At 38.8% G+C, this 26,474-nt stretch overlaps 1 protein-coding gene and 6 non-coding genes across 7 annotated transcripts in view; 3 read left to right on the forward strand and 4 right to left on the reverse strand.

Moving 5' to 3' along the window:
- The window catches only part of LOC103210983, a 652,718-nt gene that overhangs the window by 375,778 nt on the left and 250,466 nt on the right, over positions 1-26,474 (forward strand). The window lies entirely within an intron of this gene.
- TRNAS-AGA lies at positions 7,157-7,238 on the reverse strand. Its single transcript has one exon. It is a non-coding gene; the product is annotated as a tRNA-Ser (tRNA).
- On the forward strand, positions 7,764-7,845 carry TRNAS-AGA. Its single transcript has one exon. It is a non-coding gene; the product is annotated as a tRNA-Ser (tRNA).
- TRNAS-UGA lies at positions 14,552-14,633 on the forward strand. The gene has a single exon. It is a non-coding gene; the product is annotated as a tRNA-Ser (tRNA).
- On the reverse strand, positions 22,271-22,342 carry TRNAQ-CUG. The gene has a single exon. It is a non-coding gene; the product is annotated as a tRNA-Gln (tRNA).
- Positions 23,085-23,156, reverse strand: TRNAW-CCA. Its single transcript has one exon. It is a non-coding gene; the product is annotated as a tRNA-Trp (tRNA).
- TRNAW-CCA lies at positions 23,314-23,385 on the reverse strand. The gene has a single exon. It is a non-coding gene; the product is annotated as a tRNA-Trp (tRNA).

The following is a 26,474-nucleotide window of genomic DNA, read 5'->3' on the forward strand; positions in this document are numbered from 1 at the left end:
TTTCTTCATTTTGTTTTGATTTTTTTTTCTGATTGATCCTTTTCCAAAGAAGTATTCAGGTATTTGTCTTCAATCTCATTAATTCTGCCTTCCATTGCATCAATTCTACTCCTTTGTTCTTCCAATGTGTTATCTATTTCTGACAATTTAGTAATAATCCTCTGGATTTCTATCTGTACATTTAGAATCATCTCTAATTTTTCATTTATTTTGTCATTTTGTTCTTGTATTTTCTTCCAAAATTCTTTAGGGTTTTGTGTGTGTGTGTGTGTGTGTGTGTGTGTTTTCTTTGGTCTGTCTCTCAATCCTTTGAAGATACCTAAAGATAATTCTTTTGAATTCCTTATCAGAGAGTTCCGATGCTGCTTCTTCCTCAGGGATATGTTCTGGGTCTGTATCCTGCTCCCTTGTTTCTACCACTTTATCCTGCTTCTTTGTGCGGACTGTGATGGTCTGTTGCCTCTGAGGCATTGTGGTGTTGTTGTATTTAGATCTCTGTTAATGTTTGTAAAGAGTAGCCAAGGGTGATTCAGGCTCTTCTTGGTGATTTTTTTTCAATGTCCTGTTGGTGGAGAAGGAGGAAGTGGCTCTTGCTCTGTAAGTGAAGTTGCAGGAGGTGTGGGTGTAGTTGTTTCTTATGGGGACTGTTGTTGTCTCCCACTCAGTTAGACAAAAATTACAGTTGAATAATGATCAAAAAACTAAAAGCACATGGACAAAAAACACATCATGTAATCACACAGGAACAGCAACCAAAAAAAGAAAAGAGAAAAAGAAGGAAAAAAAACCAAGAAAACCAGCACTATCTGAGGATAAGTCACTAAGAAAAAAAGGTAGAGAAGGAGAATAATGAAGAAAAAAAAATGGGAAAAATGCGAAAAGAAAAACAAGGAATGGGGTTAACCATGAGAAAAAAGGGGGGAGGGAATGGAATTAAATTAAAAAAAAAAAAAAAAAATTTCAACCAGGAACAGGGAAAAGAGAAAAAGCTGAAAACTAGGACCTGGGAGGGAAAGAACAAGAATAATAGTAAAAAGGACAAAGTATTAATAATAATAGTTGTTTTAAAACAGACAAATATAAGCAAACTAATCACCAGAAAAAAGAAAGCAAAAGAGAAAAAATATATAAATAAAAAAAGAGAAAAAAAATCAGTGGAGGACAGGGCAGGGCACCCAGGCTCTGTCTGAGCACACAGACTGTGATGGAGTTCCTGCAGGTCCAGAAGGTGGGTGGGAGTGGAGGATGGCCGCACCTCTGTTCACCAAGCGGGTGAGTAACAAGAGGAATGTTGCACCTTTTCAGTCTTGCGGGTCTGGAGTGTCCTTGGGGTTGCTGGAAAGCAGAACCTGTTCTTAAGCCCCTGGAATCTGCAAGAGCACTGTCTCTTTAAATATCCAAAGTGGTCAAGCCACTTGTGAACATTCAAAATGGCAGTGTCCTCCGGACAGGCCAAAGTCCACAGTTCAGCCTACGTTTCTTTTCACCTTCTCCGTTTATTCCCCAGCCATCAGAGCAGTCCTCCGTGCAGTCCCTGGCTAGCAGGGCTGATTTTTAGGTTAATTCTTAGGTCCTACCACCACTTGTGAATCTCCAAGATGTCTGTGCCATGCCGTCAGGATTGCTACCAGACCACAGCTCCGACTGTCTCCTTTTTTGGTATTTTCATGCAAACTCCTCTGCTAGTTGGGGTTTAGTCCACTTCTATATCCTTCCCTTCAAGGCTCAGGGGTCCAGGATTATCTTCTGTGTGTGTGTTAATTGGTTTCCCTTTTCTTTGTTGAAGAGGGTCTGTGCAATCTTTCTGCCTAGTCCGCCATCTTACCCCATTTGAGGCATTATCTCTTTATATATTTTAAGAATCCTTGATTTTCCTTTTGTTGCATCTGTTAGTCTTCCAGAAGCAATAGAACATTCTAAATAAAATATTATTTATGAAATATCTGATTCTAAAATGGAAAATGCCACCTCTAAGTAGTAATTGCAGTAAACATCCAATGAAAACACAGGATTTAGAACACTTGTTGAGATTTAATGGAATTAATGTTGTCTTGCATCTGCCTCTTTTTCGCTTGCTTCATTCCTCAACAAGAAAGGAAGAATATGACAAATCAAAGCTATCCTAGTAGAGATCTCAGAGTAAAGTCTGAAAAAGTGCTAAAATAGAAGTTTCAATCGTCCTTTGGTTACAAAATAACTGGATTCTATTCCAATCTGCTGGACCTACCCGTGTCTCATTCTAGTATACCAAATGTGTATTATCAGGAATCCACACCCCAAGAGCTTTCTGAGAAAGGAGAGAGAAGCTCACAGAACTGGCATGACTAAGATTACAGATTCAGGGATGGGTACACCTTTGGCTTCCTAGTTTATAAGACTGAGGTAAATGACTCATTTGGCCACATTCCAAAGATAGTTGCTTAGTAACTTTGTGCTTAATTACAGTTTAGCAATGATGAACCTTATTTCTTAAAATCAGATATGTGACATAGAGGAGATACTTAAATGCAAAGGATTCTCAGCCTGGTGTCCATGGTCTCTAACAGTATGGAAAAACTCCTAGTATTAAAGAACTCTAACAGCATTAAAGAACATGTTGCCATGATTGCTAGTTTTGTGTCAGAGGCATCTCTCTGTGACAGGATGAACAAATTTTATTCTACATACCATGCATAAAGTTTTGAGGGGAAAAAAACTGAAAAGGTTTTTTTTTTTTTTTAGTTTTAAAAGGTTTTGTGGGATTTTTCTTCTGGAAAGTTATCATTCCATGAAAATAGCACTGTGAGAGACACAAAAGAAATCTGTGTTTTTAAGCCCAGCCCTAGCAATCATTGTAGACACAAAGGGGATGACTGACAAGCTCTTGAAGAAAGAACTAATGATTGTGAAGATTGCAAGCTAGAGGTTGTGTGACAATAATAATTTGAGAATGACATGTGTGGTAGGAAAGTGATGCACAAGGAGGAGATGGTGGTGGAGGAGGAGGATATTCATGTTATTTGTTGCCCTTGAGTCAGTTCCAACTCTTGGCAACCCCACATGTTACAGAGTAGAAATATTCCATAGAGTTTTCTTGGTGTTGTTGTTAAAACGCTAGGCTACTAACCAAAAGGTCCATGGTTCAAACTTACCAGCCCCTCCAGGGGAGAAAGATGTGGCAACATACTTCTGTAAAGATTTACAGCTTTGGCAACCCTATGGGGCAGTTCTACTCTGCTCTTTATGGTTGCTGTGAATTGGAATTAACTCAACGGCAGTGGTTTTGGTTTTAGAGTTACAAAATATTCTCCAGTCCTTTTCTACCATTGGGATGATTTAACTTGCAACCTTTAGATTAGCAGTCCAGAGCAAACAGTTTGTGCCACCTAGGGATCTTGAGTCTCCAGTGCTTTGTGAGCTGGTAAGACTCAAAAAGAGCACCTTTTTCACACCTGCAAGCAGAGTGGCACAGTGGAAGCAAGCTAGGCCTATAACCTAGAGGTCAATGGATGGAAACCACCTTCTGCTAAATTTTTGACTTTTGAACTCAAATAAACACAGAGATGGTCTTGCTATCCCCCCCACATGGAAAATCCACAAAGCTGGAATGATAGTCAAAGAGAGAACCATGCCACCCATAACAGTCTCAAATATTCTTGCTGATGGATAGAATTACCTCAATTTCATTGTTCCTACTACTATTCTCAAAGCTTTGGTTCTCTAGTGCTGCTCTAGCAGAACATACTACAAACAGGTGGCTTTAACAAACAGGGATTTATTCTCTTAACACTTAGGAGGCTAGAAGCCCAAGTTCAAAGTACCAGCTCTAGAGGATGAGTGAAGGCCCCTGGACCTTGGGCTTAGCTCTGCCTCTTGCTCCCAGCCCACTGAAGTTGGAGGCTTCCTTTAACTCAGGCAGCTACTGGTTGCTGAGGCTGACATACCTGGTCAACAAGTAAAATGGCACAGTCCAAAGACTGTTAAGCAATATAACAGGACACTAGTTCAAGTCCAGAAACAGTCCCAAGATTGGCAGCAACATGGCAGGCCACTGAAATGAAGACTTGGCCAAATGCAAGATCCAAATATGCCCAAAACCTCGAGACCTTCCTCAAAAGTTCTTATATACTAGAAGCAGAACACATCCCCAAGGCAGCTCCTCAGCTGCTCACAGTAGATTCTACCAAACATTTAGAGTAGAAGCTCCATCAAGGTCATTCTTTCTATAAATAGTATTAAATTTTTGTGATGGGCCAGGTGCTGTGTTTGATGCTACAAGCACAAAGCTATACAAGAAAAAAGGCACAGTCCTTGCTCTTAGGGATTAATGCCTACTAGGTAAATATTCTTTAAAAAATTGAATATAGACCATCCAGGGAGAATTTGGGGAAGCTGCTTATGGTTGATAGCATAATGGTACGAAGGAAGTGAAATGCACAAATAAAAATGAAATCTGTAATTTCTAGGTAGATGCATATTATGGAGGAAAGTGTGAGTTGGCCAATTTCCACATACAGAATGGTATGCACAGTACAGGGGAAGCTTGTGAGTCCTGATCATTGGAGGAGGTGATTGACTCTTAGGAGCAACAACAGAAAAGAAACGAACATAAGTTTGGCGATGGGGTTAGTAGCATGGCTCAGGCAAGGCCTTGAAAGTCATTTGCTTTAGGTATATTGGTCTGCTTTAATCTGAACATCACCAATATACATGGGCCATGAGAGTGAGCACAGTCATTTCCAACAATGCCTGCCTCCCTGGTAGATAAATGGAGAAAAGATTGAAATTGTCAAAGACCACATTGCTTGGCTCTACAATCGATGCCAATGGAAGCAGCAGTCAGAACATCAGACGACCTATGTTGTTGTTGTGTTATGTGCTCTTGAGTCGGACCTGACTCCTGGCGACCCCTCCTTGGGTCTCCGACCTGTAGCACTGAGCAAATTGGCTGTAAAGGACCTCTTTCAAGTGCTGAAGAGCAAAGATCTCTCCTTGAGGACTAAGGTGCGCCTGACATAGCCTATCGTATTTTCAATCACCTCATAGATATGTGAGAGCTGGGCAATGAATAAGGAAGACCTGAGAAGAATTGATGCTTTTAAGTTGTGGTGCTGGTGAAGAACGCTGAAAGTACCATGGACTGCTAAAAGAACTAACAGGTCTGTCGTGGAGGAAATGCAGCTGGAATGCTCCTTGGAGAAGAGAATGGCGTGACTTCATCTTACATACTTAGGTCATATTGTCAGAAGGGACCATTCCCTGGAGAAGGATGCCATGCTTGGTTAGGTGGAGGGTTGACAAAGGAGGAAGGCACTCAATGAGATGGACTGACATGATGGCAGCGGCAATGGGCTCAAGTGTAGCAAGGAGGATTGTGGAGCTTGGACAGGACCTGGCAGTGTTTCAGTCTGCTGTGCATAGGGTCACTAAGAGTCAGAGACTACTCGACAACATCTAACAACAACAACAACCCTAGTAGAGTGAGGAGTGTAGCCTTGTCACTGGGAAAACAGTTGCTTGGCCCATATCTGCTTGTAACAGTAAGAAGATATCTATTTGAAGTCCACCTGTTCTCTCATAAGCATTTTATGCATTTTCCACAACAACAAAAAGCAGCTGAAAAATTCTTCTCCCTCCCATTTCATGTTACAAAGTTTATTAGGAAAGAGATTTTCAACTTTTTTTGGGGGAAGGGGAGCTCAAATTTCCAAGGCATAGAGAATAAAACATATGAACACTCTCACAGAAAGATGCCCTGGCACAAAACACAATTGTGGAAACCACGTGAAGGAGTTTATAAAAACTGTGGAAGACAATGGATGTCAAGCTAGAAATTCCCTGCATTTTGAATTCCCTTTCATGTCATCATCGAATTTAACTAAAAAGACTCAACATCACCAAACTGTAATTATGTATGGAGATACTTAAGAAAGATTATCTTTGAATTAAGGTCAAATGATTCACCTGCAATCTTGTAAATTAGGAGGCCAAAACTGCACCCACACCCAAAACTGAGATCCTAGTCTAACCAGTTCTTTGAGCGTCTCTCTCTTTTCTCAGAAGGCTCATTGGGTGTGGGTCCCTCACAATACATTTTGAGACATTAAAATGAGACATATGTAGGTGCAGCAGAGTGGAGGCTCACTAGAAAGGTGATCAAAACCTCTACTTGAAAACCCAAAAATATCTACAGATAAACTTTTTAGTATATACATTTAACAAAGTATTGGATACATGGACAACAATAAAAAGTCCATTTTAAACGCATAAAGAGCCAACAAGGAATTAGAAAATTCAAATAAAAACGAAGAGTTTTTCAAAGGAACACACGCATCATCCTGAAGCTTGGGACTCAGTGCACAGAACCAAGTCATGTTTCCTTGGGCAGTGCTCATCACAGAGGACTTGATGATGTTCAGCATCGCGAGATTTTGCAAGTCAAAGCTTTTTATTATACTTCTTGGCTCTGAGGGGACACATTCAGGAGAAAGCGGTGTGGTATTTCATCAGTGATAAGGGCTGTGTTTACCCAAACTTATTTTTCTTGGATGCGATGCAATAAAGTCTGACGACTCTGCGCAGATCTCCGCGAGAGGTGCGGGCAGAAGTCTCACGCAACTGCCAAGGCAGTAAGAGATCAAATTCTCCTAAGAATCCCTATGAAGACACGCAAATGTGGTTAGTCTTCCTTTGGATGATACCGTAACCCGTGCTCTATTCATCATCCAACGTGATTCTCCGTCTGAACGGCGCTGGTTCTGTGCCAAGAATGTGTCGAAATCTCACCTCATTTTTGTCTTTCTCGCTTCACCCCTATCCTGAAGACAGGCCAAGTCGGTGTGAGGTCGTAGACACTTTTTGTTGGATTACAAAACAAAGTAAATTGCCTTTCTTAACTTCTTGAATAATGTAATAGCATGCTTACTGTTACCCAATTTTTATTCTCGTTTTGGTAAACATTGTTGTAACTCTTGGCTTTCACCTGTATTTGAAATTTCCTTTTTCAATGGCAATGAGGACCAATAACCTCTGTTTTTTTCTCTCCCTCCCTCTTTTTTTTTTTTTTTTTCTTTTTTTAACTGGGAGTAGAAAGAATCAAGTTTGTTTCGGGGAGGCAAAACCACACTCTCAAGCTTGGTAAGATGTCAATAAATTACTTTTCCAAATAGGAAAGGACCGTAGTCGGCAGGATTCGAACCTGCGCGGGGAAACCCCAATGGATTTCTAGTCCATCGCCTTAACCACTCGGCCACGACTACGTGAAAAATACGTTTCTACTTCCTATAAAGTAGCTGCGGTGAAATTGAGCTCTTTAGAAAGTCACGTTTTACACCAGCAGATATATTTGCTGTCAATGTTTCTTACTCTCTGGCCTCATTTAGAAGGCCATTTTGCTGTTGCGCCAGACTGTCAAGTGACACGACGTATTCAAAACTGGGAAGACCCTTTGTTCTAATGAGTTGACGGAAAGAGACATTTCAAGAAGCTAATAGTTTTCTTCAGCTTCTGAGGCGGATTCATGAGATGTAACCCATAACTAGGACAGGCTCTAACTGGCTTCTTGAAATATCTCTTTTCATCAACCCATCAGAACAAGGGGTCCTCCCAGTTCTGACGATGACGTGTTACTTGACAATTTGGCGCAACAGCATGATGGCCATCTAAATGATGTCAAAGAGTAAGAAACATAGACAGTAAATGCATCTTCTGGTGTAAAATATGACCTTCGGAAGAACTGAACTCCACCACAGCTGCTTTACTCTAAGCAGAAGTAATTCTTTTACGTAGTCGTGGCCGAGTGGTTAAGGCGATGGACTAGAAATCCATTGGGGTCTCCCCGCGCAGGTTCGAATCCTGCCGACTACGACCTTTTCCTGTTTGGAAGAGTTTGAGAGAACTGCTTTTGGCTAGCAGCATAGCGAAACTGATAATGTGAAAATGATAAACGAAAATAAAAACTTGGAAGAGTTTGAGAGAACTGCTTTTGGCTAGCAGCATAGCGAAACTGATAATGTGAAAATGATAAACGAAAATAAAAACTCTACTCGATGCCAGGAAGGAAATGCTGGTCTACAATTCACCAAATTATTTTTCTAGAATATTTATTAGGTTTGGATCATCCCTGATCTGTCTGGCCGCCAAGTTTCCGCCCCCCCCTCGCCCCAAAATATGTGCACCTTTATGCCAGCATTTATCTCCCCCCTTTCAGTGATTTGTTGAGATTTTAATTGTGCTTTTTTTTTTCTCTTGTAATTTGGGTGAAAGTTTACAGAACAAATTGGTTTTTATTCAACAATTCATACATATTTTGTTTTGTGATGTTCATTGTTATCCCCACAATGTAACAGCACTCTTCCTACTTCCTCCCTGTGTTTACCATTTCCTGTTATCCTTCTTTCCTGTCCCTTCCTGCTTTCTGAGCTTTATGCCTGGACAAATGCTGCCCTTTTGATTTAGTATGGATGATTGTTCTAATGAGTGCTTATCTTCCTAGTATTACTATTCGCATTACAGGCCTGTCTATCATTTGGCTGAAAGCTGAGCCATGGAGGTTGAGTTCAATTCCCAACTTGAAGGGTGTCTAAGGGCAATTGCCCTAGGCTGAGTTCTCTAAAGGAGCAAAACCAGTGAAGTTGATATATCTCTATCTATCTAGCTTTATCTCAGGGAAATAGCTCACACAGTTGTAGAGGCTGGCAAGTCTCAAATTCATGGGTCAGACATCAAGTTGGAGGTTTTTGCTGTCTCATGCAGCTGCAGCAGGAGCTGAGGAACCCAAGATTGGCAGGTTGCTGGCTTTGGCAGATGATGAATCCAAGACCTGTAGGTAAAATGGCAGATTATGGGCTCAGGTTGGAAAGCAACAAATCCAAGATTGGCAGGCAATGTGGCAGGCACTTGTTCAGCTCCAAGAACCAGAGATGATGATGAGCTAGATTCAGGACCAAGAGCCACCAGAAAGCCAGAGAATGTTCCCAGGATGCCCATACATATATCAGGAGTAGGCCATACCCCTGAGAACACTTCCTTTCAACTGAGTGGATGGTCATAGAAAATTTCATTATGGAGGTAATTATATGACAACTGCTTAAATGGCTTAGAATCATGGTCCAGCCATGTTGACACACAACCTTAAATATCACAGTCCACCCCTTGTCAACTTGGCATTTGTACACATCATGATGCAACTAACATGTGTATAATCAAAAACACATTAGCCTTGTTTACATCTTATATTTTATAAATGAAGAAAACAAAAATATTTGATGAACACACACAATGAAGAGATACGCATAACAAGAGACAAAAGAAACAGTCACCTACTAAACTAACAAGGCCAAATTCTGTTATGTGACAATACTAATAAAATTAATAAATTCCTGGAAAATTTGATTTCAGAAATGTTTAAAGAAGGCAGAAATAACTAATACTTTTTTAAAAGGCAGAAATAATAATGATAGGTCTATTATAATAATTTTACAAGTTCACGCTAATTGTGATACCAAAATCTAGTAAGGATATTATAAAAATAAAGCTACATGCCCAATTTCACATATGACTTAGATGCAAAAGTCTTAAAAAAAATTAACAAAACAGATAGACACAATAGATGTGTGTATATGATAATGTACATATGCAGAAACACATCATTACATATTTAGTTTATTTCAGAAATTATTCACCACATTAATAAAATAAAGACAAATAATTATAAGATAACTTCAATGTGTGTAGAAAAATAATTTGGTAAAGTAAATCCTTGGTTTGTAATTTAAAAATACTCAAAGTAAACTAAAAATAGAACACTTTCTTAACTAATAAAAGGGGGAAAAAAACCTACAGCAAGCATCATATTCTGGAGCATGGCTGAACAAAAATACTCAATTTCACCACTTTTGTTCAACGTTCTACTGAGGATCCATTTGGTGCAGAAAGGCAAGAAAAAGAAATACCCGATACATGGTTTTGAAAGAAAGAAAGAAAATAGATTCATACATTATAATATTGTGCACATGGAAAATCAAGAAAGATACAAATGAAAAATATTTTATTTGTACAAATCTACCAAAACCAAATCAAACTCACTGCCATTGCGTTGGATCCAACTCATAGCCACGCCTCCTTGGGTTTCCCAGGTGGTATCTCTATGGAAGTAGAGATTATTAAATATATTGGCAATATAAAAAATAAATTTATTTCCACAGAACTGCATAAAGCAATTAAAAATTCAAATAAATATAATCTAATACATATAAATAAATGTAGTAAAAGATTTACAGTTCCACTACAGAGGAGAATATAACATCTTACTGAGAGAGACTGAAAAAGAATCAAGTTAATTGAGATGTACTATATTCATTGAATTGAGTGTTCAGTATTATAAAGAAACTGATTCTTGACCAAATTTATCTATAGATTTTATGCACTCCTATTCTTACACCTGCATTTGTGTGAAAACTGACAAATTAATTTTTTAAAATATGAAAGAGCAAAGGGCCTAAAATAGCCAAGTCAATCTTGAAGAGAAAAACAGTTAAATGATTTACTTTACCAAATATCAAGATACATTATAAAGCTACAGTAACTAAGAAAATATGGTATTGGTAAAAGAATAAACAAAAGTTCAGTGACACAGAATATAGTGCAGATAAGAAAACTGCACATAAAAGTACACTTGCTTTAGGATAAAAGGGACATTGCAGAACTATTGGAAAAGAATAGTCTTTTTCATAAATTGCAGATATGTATAAGGAAAAACTTAGTTAAATATTCATAATGAATATAAATTTGAACCCTCTTTTACAAAACAAATTCTAGGTGGTTGTGAATCTGAATATGAGAGATTTAAAACTCAGTTATCACTATTATTATGTCTTCATCTTTCTTTACTCTTAGTTTGATAAAATATATCCTTCAATGATTTTGTGAGAACAAGGGTAAATATTTTGTGTTATTGTATATTTTAAATTCCATTTTTTTTTCTTATTTGTTCTGTAGCTATGCATTTTGTTTATATATCAAATTCTTGGTGTTATAATATACATCTTTCCATTTTACAGTCCATTCCTAACTAATATTTTACTACTTTGCAGAAATACACACCACAAGAAATTGTGGCAATTTTGTCTTTAACTGTCACATGCCCTATAAAGAAATAAAGAGAATTAAAACAAAATAAGAGTCTATTATATTTACCTAGATATTTTTCATTTCTGATGTTCTTCAGTTTTCTCTGAGGACCTGAATGACTATCTGATATAATATTTCTTCAGCCTGAAAAACTTCCTTTAGTATTTCTTTTTAGTGAAGGCCCACTGGCTATTTTCTTTTTTCTCAAAACGTTGCCTTTCTTCTTGAAGGATACTTTCACTGGATTTAAAATACTGTGTTCATAGTTTATTTTTCTTTTAGCACTTTAGAGATGTTGCTCCACTTTTATCTGGTTTCCATAAGTTCTGATGGAAAAAAAAAAAAAGTAGGTTGTTAATAGATTATTCCTCTGTATGTAATACATCATTTTTCTCTTGCTGTTTCAAGACTTGCTCTATATTTTGAGCAGTCACCGTTTCATTAGAACATTTTTTTGTGTGGTCTTCTTTGAGTTTATACAGTTCAATGTTCTTTGTGCATCTTAAATCTCTAAAATTATGTCTTTTTATAAAATTTGGGAACTTTCAATCATGATTTCTTCAAATATTCACGTGCCTATTTTCTCCCTCCTCTCTGGAACTCCAATTACACATACGTTAGTTCATTTGGTATTATCTAAAAAGTCGCTGAAGCTCTGTTTATTTTCAGTCTTTCTGTTCCTTCTCTATTATTCACATTAGATGATTTTTATTTATGTGTCTTCAAGTTTATTGACTCCTCCGTCATTTTCATTCTGCTGTTAAGGCAACATGAACTGATAACATTAGATATGTTTTTTCAATCACCATCTGTGTAATCAATTTCCTATATAAAAATCTCTGTTTTAACACACAAGTAGATTCTGTTTCCTTATTAAGCTATAAATAATACACTATGTTTCTGAAAATACAGTAGTGCCTCCCCATCCATGGTTCAGTTCCCCACCATCAACTGCAATCTGAAAATATTTAAATGGTTCACCATTCTGAGCAGTGTGATGAAACCTCACGCCCTCCCTCTTCATCGTAGAGGTGACGTCATCCTCTTCCAGTGAGTGAGAACTTGGCAAACACTTGGGTGATTGGCTGTGCAGTGCCCTGCCTGCATATGATGGGTTAACACTGCCGGCCTGGGGCACCCTGTGTATCTGTTGTGTGTATGTGGAAAGAAAAATGTTATATATTTAGGATGTGGTACAATAATGAGGTTTCAGGAATCCACTGGGTGTCTTGGAACATACCTCCCACAGATAAGGGGGACTACTGTACATTTACTCTTATCTTGGGTACTGCTTTATTTTATTCTGGTCAGGGTCTCTCATTTGGAAGTTATTTTCTCTCAGTATTTTAAGAACATCACTCTATAGTATTCTAACTCCAAATATTGTTGTTTAAGTAATAATCCATTTTAAATGGACATTCCAGAAGATTCTTTTTCTCTCTAGAGTTCTCAACTTTCAAGTGGATGTGTCTTGATGAATATCTTTCATTTATTTTTATAGGCACTAGGTGAATCTTTCTACCTGGATACTCAAGTCTAATTTTTGGGATATTATATGACATTCCTTCATAATATATTCTGTCCAAATTCTCTGTTTTCTCTTTCTGGGACTTCTATTGTCAATAATATTGGACTTCCAGGTCTGATCTTCTAATATTCTATTATCCATAGTTAATGTTGTTCCACTTCTGAGAGTTTTCCTAACATTTGTCTTTCAACTCTTTTATTATATTTTTTCCTGCTTTAACTTTTTTTTAAAAAATTTCCAAGAGTTCAAGGTATCTTAAAGTTCCTTTTTCAAAATAACATACTGTTCTTCTTCCAAAAAAGAAACCAAACCAAAAAATCAAACTCACTGCCCTTGAATCAATTCCAACTCATAGCAACCCCTCCTTGCGTTTCCAAGGCCATATCTCTATGAAAATAGATTGCCTAGTCTGCCTTCCAAGGAGTAGGCTGATGGGTTTGAACTTCCAGCCTTCTAGCTAGCAGTCAAATGTCTTAGGCACTATGCCACCAGAGCTCCCTAAAAAAAAAAAGAAAGAAAGAAAGAAAGAAAGAAGGATCTTTTCTTATTTTTTATAAAGATATTACAAATTGAAACGCACTGCTGCCAAGTCCTACCCGACTCGTAGAGACCCCTCCATGGGTTTCCGAGGTGATATCACTGTGGAAGTAGATTGCCTAAACTTCCTTCCGAGGAGTGGCTGGTGGGTTTGAACTACCAGCCTTCTGGTTAGCAGTCAAACGCCTTAGGCTCTACACCACCAGAGCTCCCATATTACAAATAGTTTAATAAAAAATATATATATATTTCATGTTAATGAATTTGAAGAATCATTATTGTTATCTCTTGCTCTCAAATTGATGCATGGATGTAACTTAACACAAATTAAAATGTCAAGATTTTTGTGGAAATTGATAAGCTGGCATTAATAGTTAAATGGGAATATATAAGACCTGGGATAGCTGAAACAATAAAAAAAAAAAAAAATTGAACCTGGAGGACTTATGCTGCTAGGTGCTAAAACTTTTATAAAGCTACAGAAATTATGATTGAGTTACACGGATTCAAGGATTATTATATACTCAAATAGAAATAACAGGAATCCAAAAACAGACCCATTCTATATGGTCATTTGATTGCCAACAAGGCCATTTGTCCACCTCATTCCAAAATTCAAAGATGTATAATTCCATTCTATGAACAGCTAATTACTAATAGGTTATAATTTTCATCTCTTATTTGACTTTTTATATTTTGGGAGGGACAGAGACTGTCTTCCTGCTTAGTCTGGATCCTTGGAAAACCTCTTCCCTTTTCCCGGAGCTCTGGTGACCCAGAGCTTCCCTTTCTTGTGAATGATCTCGCGTCCTCCACTGGGACGGACTGGAGTCACCTTCCCCTGAGGTGGCGGGAGATCTTCGCAGCATGGTCTTTTTCACTTAGAAGAGAAACTGGCCTTCACTCCGCTTCTCACCCTCACTCCTGCTCCAGTCCGATTTTAACCGTTCCTTTGGAAGAGCAAGTCAGTTTAATGCCTGGAGGAGATTCTTGAATTCAATTTTTAACTTTGTAAGCAAACGCAGATAATCTGCATCCTCGCACTTGCACTTCGTTCCCGTCCCTTCGCCCACTGATATTTACAAGCCTGAGGTAGAATAGAGCACACTCTCAATTGAAGTCTTCCTCTCTATTTCAGACAATCTAATGTGAACGTGCATTTCAACCGACTACTGGACAAACTCCCAGGAAGTTCTACTCTCTTGTTTAGAAGCTCTGTACCAAATTGCAACATCGTCCACTGTTTCTCGAGTTCCCCTTGATGAACTCTGTCATTCATGAGAGATCTGGACAGAACTATGACGTTCCCATTGCCTCACCTACTGCATGTCAGCACTCCATTCTTATACCGCAGTCCCATGATGCCACTAAAGCCAAGTAGTCGTGGCCGAGTGGTTAAGGCGATGGACTTGAAATCCATTGGGGTTTCCCCGCGCAGGTTCGAATCCTGCCGGCTACGGTTTTACCACGAAGATTGTATCACTTCCCATAGGTTTACCAAGCAATATTTAGCCCATATCAGCGGAAGTTCCTGCACTACAGTTGTTCCTGCCACCGTCCTTCATCTGCAGGACCAGATAACGCACACTTTTCCTATCTTTGGCGACTTTCTCAACACATAAGCTAGAAAAGGCATATTCAGCACGGTTCGCTCTGGGGTTACTTAACATCGTGTTAGACTTCTGCCTTTGCAGCTGTAGAGGTGCCACCCTCTTAACCACTGTCAAGTGGCTGTCAAGATATAGAGACAGTAATAACACTGACAGATATTTTTATCGAACATTTAAGATGTGCCAAGATATGAGGTAAGTACCAACCCCATAAAATTTTATATCCATTTTTGTTGTTATGTGCCGTCGAGTCGGACCCGACTCATAGCGACCCCTCCTTGGGTTTCCGAGGCAGTATCACTACGGAAGTAGATTGTCCCATCTTCCTTCCGAGGAGTGGCTGGTGGGTTTGAACCGCCAGCCTTCTGGTTAGCCTTAGGCACTAAGCTACCAGAGCTCCTATATCCATTTTAGAGACTATGAAATTGATGTTTAGTCTGCTTGAAGCCAAACAATGAATTTAAACTGAGGACTTCCAGGAAAAGAAGTTGTGAACTCAGATTTTCATATGTTCCACAGGTGATGTTCCTAAAATTATCAAGTTGTTAGCAGATTCAGGATTGAATTTGTTAATACTCAAAAATGACAAATAGCAGATGCTGTTTTTCACACCCTTATTACTTATATATCACCCTCCCAATGGCTTTTACATGCCTTATAACTAGCAGCATGCTCTTGTTACAGACCAGAGTCCACAGAGGTCAATACTGTAGCTGAGGTATCAGGGCTAGAGAGTGGCAGGTCGAAACTCGAACCTTGCATGGTTTTGGCTCCGAGGCCCTAGTGTTCAACAAGTGTCCCGGTCTGCTTCTGTCTGTGCTGGGGATCAACACCACCACCTGCCTGTACCTTTCAGAGTTGGTTCATTGTTCTAGATATATCCTGCACAGTAAATGAAATAGTTGGCAACTCCCTGATAGGGCCACGAAGTGGTGTGATTTAAGCTGCTGGGGGAGGTTGTTGCTGCCTGTCTGGTGTCTGGCACTTTTGTTACCTCCAATGCAGGGGCTTTCACTCCATGAGTGTTTACTGGTTTTTTAGCTGTATGTTTCTTAACAGTTTATGAAGAACTCCACACACAGTAAATCTTTTCAACACCTGTGCCCTGGAGCCTGATACTGGAAAAGGCTTTTTTTCAATCAACAGGACTTGGGTGCAGAATCCAAGACTATTTGAGAGAAAGATAAAAAAAAAAGAGAGAGAGAGAGAGAAAGAAAGAAAGAAAGAAAGAAAGAAAGAAAGAAAGAAAGAAAAATAAGTAAAAACTATCTTGGCCCAGAAATAGAGAAAAATTGAAGGTACACCGCACATATTGAAAGGAAATTAGATTTCTAAAAACCTAGAAAGGATAAGAGTCACAAATTAATCCAAATTTCACATTCCAAACTCAAACCAAATGCACTGCCATCAAATGGATTCCGACTCATAGAGACCCACTGTTGGATTGCCAAGGCTGTAAATCTTTGCGGAAACTGTACCAAGGAGCAGCTGGTATGTTCAAAAGATGGACCTTTTGGTTAACAGCCAAAAGCCTTAACCACTACATCACCAGTCCTTAAATCTGACATTAGTAGGGATTAATATTGCAATCCTGTTGTATAGAGATGCCAGAGCAAATTGTTTTGTTTGCACTCCCTATCTCCTCCAGTACTTTCAGGGGACAAAAGTGTTCCTGTGGGCTTCACTAATGATTGAGAGAAACAAATAGTAGATTCAGGGATTAATGTGTTTACTTCCCATACAGAATAAAGAAGTATGAGAGCAAAGTTTTGGGTGAGAGAGAAGAGATGGCAGGCATGGAGCGCATAAAAAGGTGATAATATTGATTAGGAGAAAAAAAAACTTTACAAAAGTGGACTATATGAAAGGAGATATTACAAAATGTATGAAAGAAAATTGATCTCAACTGGTCAGCATCAGGTTATTTTCTTGTAAAATTATTTGACTTTGAAAATAAAATAATAATTATTTAGGGTTGTTGTTGTTTGCCATCAAGGCAGCCCTGACTCCTAGGGACCCCTCCTTGGGTTTCTGAGGCAGTTATCACTACGGAAGTAGGATTTCCCAACCTTCCTTCCGAGGAGTGGCTGGTGGGTTTGAACCACCAGCCTCCTGGTTAGCAGTTAAGTGCCTTAGGCACTATGCTACCAGAACTCCTTTACTTATTATTATTTAGGGAGCCAATAAAAACACCACCTTTTGGGAAGAACATTATACTGAAAACAGCCTTCTCTAGAATAATATTTCATTTCATGAAAGAGCAGAAATACAACCACAAGAAAGTTAAAGGAACAGATTATGAGTGAAGAATTTCATACTCAGCTAAGATGTATTTTGTGTCAGTGACAAGTGGATCCACACTAGGAAGTATTATGCAGCATTGAAAAAGAATAGATCTCTATATCAGTAAGTATGCATGGCTAAATCCAAAAGATATGGTAAAAAATTCAGAAGCAAAGTGATATATATAGTTAATGTTATTCACGTAAAATAGAATTAAATGTACTTATAATACTGATATCTGCAGGGATGTATTCTAGGAAAAATGTAAACATTATCTACATTTAAAATTACCTTTGTAAGAGAGATTGGAGGAAATCCATTATGAAAGTAAGGAAGAGTTAGTCAATTAATCAGTCAAAGAGAGGTCTTTACACAGACCAATTTACAGATGAGATAACCTAAAAATCCTACAGGTGCTTGACATCATTGTAATCTTTGAGATACAATTTAAAACAATGATGTATCACTTGACACCCTTTAAATGGGTAAAAAAATAGAATGACAAGATTTCAAAGCACTGCCAGTGTTATAGAGATAGTCAAATGTTGCTTGGAAATTTATGGAGTTATTTTGGATAGAAATCTGGCATCATACAATTAAATAAAATACAAATACAAATGAGCTTTCCAAAGAAGACAATAGGGAGTTATCTATGAGTGTGTGCAATGCAGTGGCATTTATACTGGTAAGATTCTTAGTCAATTTGTGCAGAACTTGGCAACTTGATAATCAAAACTGGGACAAATCCACACACTGAAATGTCATGTGGCAAGTGGAAGTAACAAATTAAATGTAAAAAATTTGTATTTACCATTTATATGAAATAAAAGCATGCAACAAAATTATATATTTCACAAGAAAACAACATTCAAGTGAAAAGTTACATATTAAGTAGCAAAATAATTGCTACTGGAGTTAGAAGGCATGGAGTGTGATATGGTATGAAAGGGAAAATGTCAATCAACAAATCAATCATTAAGTCAAAAGAGGGACTTTACATGGACCAATAATTGTAATACGACTTGAACTGTAGAACACAATGAACTCAAATATCTGTGTTTGAATTCCAAAAAGTAAACAATAACCCTCTGATATTTTTTGGTTGGTGTCAATGTCCTCTAACCAAAGATCACCAGAAATGTACTTGTAGTCGAATAAGTTCTAGTTTATTATTCATTGTAGGATGGGAGCATGTACACTATGGGGAATCATGAAGTGTTTGATTAAGAGGGTGCTTTGGTTCTCTAGTGTTGCTCTAACAGGTAATACCACAAGTATATGGCTTTAACAAACAGGGATTTAGTCTCTTATGATTTGTGTTGTTGTTATGTGCCATCGAGTCGGCCCCGACTCATAGCAACCCCTCCTTGGATTGCCCAGGCAGTATCACCACAGAAGTAGATTGCCCAACCTGCCTTCTGAGGAGTGGCTGGTGGGTTTGAACCACCAGCCTTCTGTTTACCAGTCAAGTGCCTTAGGCACTACACCACCAGAGCTCCTTTTTATGATTTAGGAGGCTAGATGTCTGAGTTCAAAACACTAGCTCTAGGGGCTGGGTGAAGGCCCCTTGACCTTGGGCTTCAGTGCTGTCTCTTGCTCCCAGCCCACTGGAGCTAGAGACTTCTCTTAGGTAGCTGCTGGCTGCTGAAGCTGACAAACCCAAGGTCAACAAGTAAAATGGCACAGTCCCAAAATTTCAAGCAGCATGGCAGGTCACTAGTTCAAGTCCAAAAAGCAGTCTCAAGATCAACAGAAAATATGTTAGGTCACTGAGATGAAGACTTGGCCAAATGCAGGATCCAGGCATGCCAACAGGCTCAAGACCTTCCTCAAAGCTTTTTCTTATATAGTGGAAGCAGACCACATCCCTAAGGCATCTACTCAGCTACTTACAGTCGATTCCACCATGGAGTGATTACCAATCTCATCATGGGGAATAGCTATATCCAGCTGCCCAGCCACACAAAACCAGAGCCAGCCAAGTTGACACAACCTTAACTACCACAGAGGGTGTTAGAAAGAACCTATTCTAGGACTTAGGCTTTGGCTGGGTGATTTGCGGGAGCGGACAAAAGGCTCTAGATTGCATGCTGTTGGAAAGCAGGAACTATTCTGTGACTGGGTGTCTCAATTAATCTTCTATTAGGCAAAATAAAGTTGTAATTGGTAAAGAAGTAGCAGTCATTCGTTTAGCATTTTAGAAAGAGAGATGTTTGGTATCTTGTGGGTGGCACAGTGACTTTGCTTTTGTCTGTTCTTAGATAAAAAATATGAAGTTGCCTTGTTTTTTCCTTGCTCATTGTGGTGGCAAAGTCTACTTTATCTGTTGTTGGTGTTCTATGAGATTGCTTATGTTCAACACCAGAGTCACATGGTCTAGATCTGTGTGCCAGGCCAATTTATGGAGATTGTAGGCTGCTATTTTAGCTACATTCTCTTATGACAAAATGCTGTTTTGAAACAAAATTAAAGCTCACTATATCAAATTCTTTTTGGATAGGAATGAGTAATTGATTTGGGCTAAACTCTTTCGGTTTCATCTCACAACATGACAGCATCTAACAGAGGGGTAATGAGGTACATTAAAACAATCTTAAATGCAATCACTTGTTTGGTGTGAGATGAATGAGCTTTGTGCTGATCAAAGTCATTACCATGATAAATTCCATTTCTAGGACAATCTCTATACCAGAAAATATCTGATATGTCAGCAGGGTATGTTTAGTTTGCAGATAATAAAATGATCTATCCATAGAATATTCCAGAATGCCTACATTAAAAAGGTGTTGATGTATGTGACAATGTTTTTGATAGGAGAATGTTATAAAAATGACTAATCACATTTGAAAGAACTACCTGGATTTTTTTTTTTTTTCTCAATGGGAGCAGCAAAGAATACAAAAGAGTTTAAACAATTCTGCTAGTACTACTTGAATATTTAGAGTAAAGATTATACACAAATGTATGTATAATCTCTTTCTGTTGGGAAATATAAAATATTTAATTTTTTTCTCTATTTAAAGATTTTCCTAACTGTATCATCAACATATACTGAGTAACTGATACTGACTGTTGTTAAACTAAGTTTCTACTTTCTCTAGATATATATTAATCTACTTCAGCCATGCCTTCCTTCTTCCTAAATTAGTCTATGTCCTCTCAGGTTTAGTAAGAAAAAACAGAAAGGGACAGAATCTCCACAGTTCTCCTGCTTCCCTTCTATGATAATCAGAGTAACTCTGATTTTGATCAAATATGGTTGCCAATTTTTGAAAAGAAAGAAAATACCGACACTCTCTTCTTTCAATTTTCTGACTGCAACTTATCTATGCAATTTTCTGATGGCATAAATGTATGAAATAAAGACTTAGGGTCTTATAGCTGCATAGGAAAGACGCTTCTTACATTTTCATCTCAGAAAGAAAATGGAACTTTCAAGGAATAGAAGGAAGAATTAAGTGAACTTCAATTTCGAAAAAACTAAAAACAATCCATTTATATGCATGATGGTATATGAAGAGTAGGTTCCACATACTGTGAAGGTCAACAAGAATGCAGTGAGACCGTAAGTGATATTTCCTCAGGACAGTAGTTCCAAAAAGTCCAGAAGTGCATCGTGTTTTACAGTTAGTGACACACTCGAGGAAGAAAATCAAGTCTCAGGTTTTAAATAGTGAAATGCGTTTGCATCTAGCAGCAGAAGTTTCACAGAACTAATATATTATGAAGTCAAACCTGGATGTAAATGTTTGAATAAGCAATTTACATAAAGGACCCCAATGGGAGAAAGAGACAGTGAGTAAGACTGGTAGAGTGGCAGGAAGAAAAATGAGCATTTTTAGCAAATTTGTAGTTAATCATAGCTATTTGTTGAGAAAAATATTTGGCTAACAATTTCTCTCACACACAACCTTGTACAATAATAAGAATATCTATTGGAATGGAATACATTCAATCTTCTATTACAAATAACATGTCTTCAGCTTTGTAATCCATTAAAAAACAAAACAAAACAAAACAAACAAAAAAAAACCCTCATTTCATCCAAAACAAACACAACATCCTAAAAGTAAAATTTGTTCCTAAGACCTATGCAAAGAAGTACCAATAAATAAATAAATAAATAAATAAATAGAAGGAGAAAACTTGTACAAAGAATATAATTAGTAAAGAAATAGCAGTGACTCATTTTAGCTGAGAAAAAAAGGATGTTTGGTAATTTGTAGGTGGCACGGTGGCCAGATCAATATTGTAATAAAAATATTATGAATTTTCCCAAAATTTTGACTTTGAAACCTGCAGGTATTATTAAAAATTTTGTAAGTCTTATATATCCTTTAAAACAAACAAACAAAAAAAAACCAAATTCAATGCCATCCAGTCAGTTCCGACTCACAGCAGCCCCCACTGGGTTTCCAAGGTCATAAATAATTACCGAAGCAGATTGTCCCATCTTTCTTCCAGGGTGCAGCTGGTGAGTTTGAAACACTAACCTTTGGTTAGCAGCCAAATGTCTTAACCAATTATCCATCTCTCCCTCTCTCCTCTTCTCTCCCCCTCCCCCTTCCTCTCTCTCCCTCCCTCTCTGTCTCTCTCCTTCCCTCTCTTTTCCTCCGTCCCTCCCTCCTCCCTCTTTTTCTCTCCCTCCCTTCATCCCTGTCTCCCTCTCTCCCCCTTTCTTTCTCTCTCTTTGGTTTCTGTGTGTGTCTCTTATTTATTATGTATACATACTGATTTCAATGACCATTGGCAGGATGGGACAGAAACTGTGCAGCTAGACTTTATGGATAGAAAAGAAATTTGCTGTTAACTGATATCCTGATATACCATTAGAATTATTTATAGGCCATTTTAAACTAATAAAAATTTTCCAACAATATTTTTAATGTGTGAAGAAAATAGACTTTATAATTTGAGTATTGCTTTTCAGTGGAGTTTGTTTTCTAGTCACAGCAGAGAACAGAATCTTTGCTGTTTTCCTGCTGTATTTATTTACTGTTAATGATTCGTTTCTTCCTCATAAAATAAATTGCATTAAACTAGAATGAAATTCTATTGCTGCCTTTACACCTGAATGCAGGTGTGGTAGGACTTGCAGGAACTCACTAGAAATACCTGGGCAAGATTTATTTCTGTCATTTAGGCGAACAGTGCTTTCTAGTAGAAAAACCTAAAAGGGAGGTAATAACACAAAACTCTCAGCAGGTTCTACCGAGACTTGAACTCGGATCGCTGGATTCAGAGTCCAGAGTGCTAACCATTACACCACAGAACCCTGCTCGTAAAGCTGTTTCCTATAAGGATCTAAGATAGACTGTAGTAATTCTGCTGAAAGCATTTAGTCTAGTGGTTCAATGAAAATCATCGGACCTTTTCGAACAAATCTCTTGAAACTTTTATTTGATGTTTTTTCCAAGTACTTGAACCCATAATCTCTTTTTTCTTTTTTTTTCCTTCCCGCCCAATTAATTCAGAGACTGGGTGGTCCTGGACCTTTCTTTCTTCATTAGGAAACACTAATGAGCGCTTCTTATATATACCAGTACTGTACTGAACATTTAATATTCATTATTTGATTTAATGCTTAAAATTCGGCCAAGTGGGTAATTTTAGTCCCTATATAGATAGGGAAAACGGAGCCTTAGAGAGCTCATCTTTTATCTGCAACTCTGCTCATATTCAGTCATATAATATTTTTCTCCACGTAGATTATTTAGTGTTTGTGTCCATTGCTTCCAGGAAAAGCAAACTTTAGGAAATCTAACTTTAATAAGTTAGATTGTAGTGCATTCACGGAAGATAACTAGCGTTAGATTATGTTTGCGAGAAAATGGAAAAAGGCGTGCTTGAAGAAAAGTCTGCATCTTGTCCCATGAAGGTAAAAGGCAATCAGAGATCGTAGTCCTAAATCACTCTGTTCGCTTTCATCAATAGGAAAGTGCCCTGTGAAGGGTGCCAACCAAACCCAAAAACTATCAAGTCAATTCCTTTCAGCTGGGGAGTGAAAAGATCACTCTTGACCCCGACGTGATTTGAACACGCAACCTTCTGATCTGGAGTCAGACGCGCTGCCGTTGCGCCACGAGGTCGCTAAGTGACTCCAGTCCCCTGATGTCCGGTGAAGGCTGCACACCCAACCAAAAAAACAACAACAAAAAAAAATAAACCCACCGTCCTCAAGGTGTTACATCTTTACGGAAGTAGGTCGCCTCACCTTCCTTAAAAAGTGTAAAGCACCAACCTCTTTGACCCCGACGTGATTTGAACACGCAACCTTCTGATCTGGAGTCAGACGCGCTACCGTTGCGCCACGAGGTCACCGGCTTGGGGTGGCTACCCTCATCAACAGGAAGGTACCCAGCGAAGGCTGCTAAAAGTGTTCTCTATTTCTGTTCTGCAAAGACCTTTTACTTAGACTTTGCACACTTCCTTCCTAAGCGGAGCTAAGTCAGTTCCCTGTTGTCCATCCTTCACAGCTCACTTACAGCCCCTTCACTCTGCTGCTTCTGCTGTCCTGGTCTCTCACCTTCATTGGACAGCAGACACTGGGTCTGCTCAGCAAATTTTATCAAAATTTCAACAGAGCCTTTATTCTTTGGAATTTGGGTTTGTATCGCGGTGCAAATTGTCTTCCGAGCACTTGTCCCAGATGATTTAGAGATATTCTCCTAAGATTCCTCTTGCACAATCACTTCTAAAACCAAAGGAGACACCACCAGCGTGTTTACTACATTCATCCGCCCTCAGGCCCGTGTGTTCTGCAAGCTAAGCAATAAAAAGCCTCTGTATTTGCAGAGAAAACATCCCACGCACCACCCACTACCTTTTCCCTATAATCACTCAGTGAACCCTGTTGCCAGGAAGACCATAGAAGTAAACCCTTCTGTCAAGTGGGATGAACAAAATTGACTAGGGGAAGAAAAAAAAAAAGAAGCAGCACAAGTAATATAAACACTTTCAACGTATAGTTTATTGTGAGCTTTTGCAAAACATCAATTCCATATAATTCTGCTATAGCGACCACCTTCCCACCAGTCACTTCTCTGAAGGAAAGTTGGGCACTCTACTTCCGTAGTGATACCCCCTCGGAAACCAAGGAGAGGTCGCTATGAGTCTGACCCGACTCAGGGCAGTGAGTTTGATTTGGTTTGGTTTCTACTTTACAAGGGTAAGGCCCTTGTCTCAGGGTATATAACATGTAACTGGATATGATTTCTAGCACAGGTGTTATGGATTATATTGTGACATCCCCACCCCCACCCCAATATGTATAATACTAATACCTATACCTGTGAATACAATCCCATTTGAGAACAGTTTTTGTTATGTTCCTGAGCCCATAAGGTAGGGTCCATTCATTTTTGAGATATAAAAAGAGCAGATTAGGCAGAGACCAAGAAAGCACAGATTGAGGAAGACAGATGCCAGGCCACATGAAGATCTCCAAGGAACCAAGAAACAGAAATGGAAAAAAGACAGGAACCTTTCCCCAGACACACAGAGAAAGAGACTTCCCCCAGAGCTGGGGCCCTGACCTTTGATTTCTAGTCTTTCAAGCCATGAGAAAATAAATTTTTGTTTGTTAAAGCTGTCCATTTTTGTTCTAGTAGTACTAAATAACTAAGACAACAGGAAATAAGGTGTTACCTTGTAACTCACAAGAGTGCACACCAAAACTATAGCCAAAGGAAATTTGGAACTAATGTTTATAAAATACAAACATGCAATTCCTTCTTGTTTAGTGTACGTGTGACTTTCCCAGGCCCCATGATAGCTGACATCCTTCTGGGCAGCCCCTTCTTGGCCAATGGTTGTTCTAAGAGAATGTATCAATTAGAAAACAAGAAGGAAGAATTGGGAATAGAAGAAAATAGAACTGAAACAAATTAAAGGATTCAAACAAGGCAATGTATTATTTTAAGTTCTTCTTCTTCTTCTTCTTACTATTTTATCCAGGACTGTTTCAGAAGCATGGGCTGTTTGCTTCTCTTCAATGCATAGTGTTCTCACTTTTTTCTAATTGTGATTTGGGTGAAAGTTTAAAGAGCAAATTCACTTTCCATAAAGCAGCTCATATACACTTTGTCTCATGACAGTGACTACAATTTACCAGAATGCAACAGCTCCTCTCTCACTTCCTCCCCATAGATACCTCTTCCCTATGTCCTTCCCTCCATGCACTCCTGCCCCCTGAGCTGTCTCCCTGTGCATACACAGCCTTTCTATTCTCCCATGATTGTTCTCTTCAAGGAGTGTTACTGTCTACTGTAAATGTTCACTTCATATGGCTGTCTTTTGTTTGGCTGGAAGCCACAAGAGTGGGTTCAATTCCAGACCTGAAGGGCAGCTAGGGGCCACAGTCTCAGGGGTTCCATCAGGCTCTAGAAGACCAGCAAACCTGGTCTTTTTTTTTTTTTTTTTAATGATTTTGAGTTTTGTTCCACATTGTTCTCCTGTTCTATCCAGGATCTCCTACATAGATTCCACTCCGAGTGGCTGACTGTGGGCGAGGCACCATCTCATTCTTTTGGTCTTATAGTCATATAGGCTGTGGATTGCATGGTGTATCAGTCCTTTGGACTAATTGTTTCCATGAATCTTTGGTTTTCTTCATTCTTCTTTGCTCTGGACAAGGAGAGACCCATCATTGCATCTAGATGGCTGCTTGCAAGCTTTTAAGATTCCAGTTGCTGCTCACCAAAGTAGGAGGTGGAACAATGTTTTTGTGTAGTATGTTATGCCAGTTGAGCTTGATGTCCTCTGCGACTTTGGTCCCAAGCCCACAGATCCAACTACTCACTCCCTCTGGGTAGCTGGCTGTGGCCAAGAAGTGACTACAACCTTGTCTCTTGTCAGTTCTACTATATACCTGGAAATTCTTACAGGACATACAAATACACTTGTAGAAACATTGTCTACCAACCCTGTACATGGTCTTGGGCACACTCCCCTCTGCATGTTGTTGTTGTTGTTATTTGCCATCGAGTCGGCCCCAACTCATAGCGACCCCTCCTTGAGTTTCCGAGGCAGTATCACTACGGAAGTAGGAATGCCCAACCTTCCTTCTGAGGAGTGGCCCCTCTGCATAGACATACCTAATAGTTCAGCTTATGCACCTATCCATCCACCCATCTATCCATGCTTGCCTTCACTGACAACGCAGTACTGTATGTGCAAATGGGTTCATCTTTGTTGTCTGTACTTCCCACATACCTCTCTTTGTCTTCCTTTTCCTCAGTACCACCATGCTGATCACTCACATTTGGTACATTGCCCTTCTCTTCACCCAATCAATACTTGTCTCTACCTCTCTAACCAAACAGTGTTTCTTTGCTATTCATAAGGTTTTCCCTGGCCAATTCTTTCAGAAGTGGACGGCCTCTTCCTTCTTCCTAGTCTGTCTCAGT

Source organism: Orycteropus afer, unplaced genomic scaffold (genome assembly GCF_000298275.1).
Source record: "Orycteropus afer afer isolate SDZICR_OR568_19922 unplaced genomic scaffold, OryAfe1.0 scaffold00684, whole genome shotgun sequence".
In the NCBI taxonomy this organism is placed as follows: Eukaryota; Metazoa; Chordata; class Mammalia; order Tubulidentata; family Orycteropodidae; genus Orycteropus; species Orycteropus afer.